This window comes from Gracilinanus agilis, chromosome 1, assembly GCF_016433145.1.
Source record: "Gracilinanus agilis isolate LMUSP501 chromosome 1, AgileGrace, whole genome shotgun sequence".
In the NCBI taxonomy this organism is placed as follows: Eukaryota; Metazoa; Chordata; class Mammalia; order Didelphimorphia; family Didelphidae; genus Gracilinanus; species Gracilinanus agilis.
In genome coordinates, this window is record NC_058130.1 from 544619391 (window position 1) to 544623129 (window position 3739).

At 40.0% G+C, this 3739-nt stretch overlaps 1 pseudogene; it reads left to right on the forward strand.

Annotated features, from left to right (window-relative positions):
* The first annotated feature begins 2122 nt into the window (after nucleotides 1-2122).
* On the forward strand, nucleotides 2123-2932 carry LOC123231750 (annotated as a pseudogene).
* Nucleotides 2933-3739: the final 807 nt, after the last annotated feature.

The following is a 3739-nucleotide window of genomic DNA, read 5'->3' on the forward strand; positions in this document are numbered from 1 at the left end:
AATGAGAGATGTGGAAGAAAGAATTGAAGAAATTAAACAGATTGGTATAAGAGGTGCAAAACCATCCCCAAATAACAAACTCCCTGAAAATTCAGGTGGACTTAATAGAAACCATTGACACCATAGAACAATAAGAGTTATGAAAACAAAGTTGAAAGACTGAAAAAATAGAAGGAAATGTAAAGTATATCTCATACCAAAACAATTGACCTGAAAACCAAATAGAGGTGGAAAAAAAATTTTTTAAATCATTGAACTATCTGAAAGCCATGACCAAACAACAACAACAACAACAAAAGAACCTAAACATCATATTTCAAGAAATCTTAAAGGAAAAATGTCCAGATCTCTTAGAGTCAGAGGGCAAAATGGAACTAGAAAGAATTGACCTATCATCTTCTGAAAGAAACCCATAGATGAAAATTCTCCAGAAGAGTATAGCCATAATCCAGAGCTACCAAGTTAAGGAAAAATTTTGCAATAATCAGAAAGAAAGAATTCAATGACTGAGGAGGAACAGTTGGAATCATATTCAGTCATGGTTTGTGACATTAATACTGTCCATGGAGTTTTCTTGGCAAAAATATTTGAGTGATTTGCCATTTCCTTCTCCAATGGATTAAAGCAGAAATCAAGTAACTTGTTCAAAGTCACAATTAGTAAATGTCTGAGTCTAGATTTGAATTCAGGTCTTCCTAACTCCAGGTCCAGTGCTCTATCGAGCTGCCTCACCTAATTAGAAATGGAAAAGCTAGCCCTTGGCCCAGAATCTTCACTCCAAGTTTACACAGACCAGACAGAGAGCCTTACAAATCATTCTTGACCTCATTTATCTCCCTAGGTGCAACCCTGCCAGACCATGCCAGAATGAGACACGGAAAATCATAGCCAAAAAAGCACATTTGAATAAAGCAGAATGCAAAGCAACTAGCAAGGAATTGAATTAAGTAGCAAAAGTCCTCTATCCCCAGATGACTGCCCTTCCCTGGATGCCACGGTAGACTGGATGTCAAATATGCAGTTTTCCATCAGCTTCTCAATATTTTGGGAGAAGGAGATTGTCCATTAAAGCATATGGCAGAATATTAGAAAGTATCATCTGGAAGCTATCTCTGATGAAACTTTCTAGCCTTCATTTTGATGCCTCAGCCAGTGAATGTTGCATTGTCTATCCCCACATCTTAATATCCTTTCTGTGTTACGAGGGTGTTATGGCCCATAACTCTCCTTTCAGTCCTGTCTAGATACCATCGCTGTTTCTTTTCTTTCTGGACTACCTCTTGCCTATCTCCCCACCCCTCACCCTATACCTACACCAGGCTTGTGATGCTGTCTTCTCTTTCAGCTGGAAGTGCTGGAGGCATACCTCCCCAGCCAGAGTACCTGTTGGGGTGGAACCGTAAAGTAAAACTCATAGGTAGTTGTCTAGTACGTGTAATCCAAAGGGAACAGGGAGCCCAAATCACCTTGACTCCTGTCATTTCACTGTAACATTTCTGATGCATTAGAAATAGAACTCCATGAATATCATAAAAATCCCTTGTAATGCCACAGCTGCTCTAGGAACTAGACAGAAGGATCACACTATCCTATTCCGCTTACCCTTTCTTTCCCTTTCTCTTCTTCAAGGGTCATCCAGGGTCCTTTATCCTCCAAAAAAAAAAGTGTGCTCCTGCTCTAGTTTGATTCTGCTCCAAAAATTATGCTCAGGGCTTCCCTGTACCTAGAACTTCTCCAATTCCTCTGCTCATTTCAACCTCATCCTTCATCCTGAGGCTAAAAATAAGTAGATTTCTGAGTTACTGTTTCTACTGTATTTAGCCCCAGGTCCTTCTCTTGACCTTCTCCCAGTCTTCTTTTTTTTTTTTATCCTAGGACCATCCCAGTCACTCCACAAATGAGCATGTCAATAGCACCCCATCTTTATTGCATAATATCCCCCAGAGAGGCCACTAAATAAACCTTATAATCTTGTCTTTTAAGATGTTTTATTTTATTTTCAAAGACCAGCCTTCTCTCCATTCCACTTTCTTCCTTACCCTCATTGGAAAAAGACAACAAAAACAACAAGAAAAAAAAAAACTTTTCTTATAAGAATGTATAGCTCGTTCTGCCAGCCAAGATGCCCAAGGGAAAGAAGGCCAAGGGGAAGAAGGTGGCCCCGGCCCCTGCTGTTGTAAAAAAGCAAGAGGCCAAGAAAGTGGTCAATCCTTTGTTTGAAAAGCGTCCCAAGAATTTTGGCATTGGTCAGGATATCCAGCCCAAAAGGGATCCCACCAGCTTTGTGAAATGGCCTTGATACATTAGACTGCAGCGTCAAAGGTCTATCCTTTATAAGCGATTGAAGGTGCCACCAGCAATCAACCAATTTACCCAGGCTTTGGACCATCAGACAGCTACTCAGCTGCTTAAACTGGCTCACAAATACAGACCTGAGACAAAGCAAGAAAAGAAGCAAAGGCTGCTGGCTCGGGCTGAACAAAAAGCTGCAGGCAAGGGGGATGCCCCTACTAAGAGACCACCTGTCCTCAGAGCAGGTGTTAACACTGTTACTACCCTGGTAGAAAACAAGAAAGCACAGTTGGTAGTGATTGCACATGATGTGGATCCCATTGAGCTTGTGGTTTTCCTACCTGCCTTGTGCCGAAAAATGGGGGTTCCTTACTGTATTATCAAAGGTAAAGCCAGATTGGGTCAACTGGTTCACAGAAAGACTTGCACAAGCATTGCCTTCACACAGGTTAACCCGGAAGATAAGGGAGCCCTGGCTAAGCTGGTAGAGGCCATCAAAACTAATTACAATGAATTACAATGACAGATATGATGAGATCATCGCCACTGGGGTGGCAATGTCCTGGGTCCCAAATCAGTGGCTCGTATTGCCAAGCTGGAAAAGGCAAAAGCTAAGGAACTTGCAACTAAATTGGGTTAAATTATGTGATTTTTCCCTACTTAAAAATAAAAATTTAAGCAAAATTTAAAAAAAAAGAATGTGTAGTCAAGTAAAATAAAATTTCTCATTGACCAAGTTCCAGGTCTATCACCTATCTGTAAGGAGGCGGGCAATACGTTTCACCATGAGTCCTCTGGAATTGTGGTTGGTCATTGATCAGATGTTCTCAAGGTTCAAACACGCACACAAATGTATGTGCGTGTTGTGTATGTTCGTGTACATAGTTTTACTCAGCCAAGATCCACCTTCTCATACTCTAAACCTACCCACAAATAACCCAAGGAACAAAACCCATTACCAACATGCAATCAGTTAACTATGTCTTTTTTTTTAATTATCTCCTAAACTTAGAGTCTTTCTGAAGATGAGGTACAAATGTATGAAGAGATATGTCTTCTAGTCCACTAGAATCCAAGTTGGTCATTATATTAATAAAAGTTCCACACAATAGAGTTACATTACATTTATATGCCATAACTGTTTTTAATGTCCCCCAATTTATGGGCACCCCCCTTAGATTCCCATTCTTCATCACCTCAAAAAGAACTTTAAATATTTTTGCATAGCCATAGAATTTTGTTTATTGAGAACTAATTCCTCCTTTAATTTATTCTCTCTCCCATTCCCTCTCCTCTCCTTTCCCTTGTATTTTCTTCATAAATAAAATCTATTCAACTCTGTGCGTGTGTATTCTTCCCTCTTTTTATCAGTTCAGATGAGAGTGAAGTTCAAGTGCCAGCTGCTTCCTCCCACTTTCTTCTCTTTGTTTATGTTGACTTTCAAATT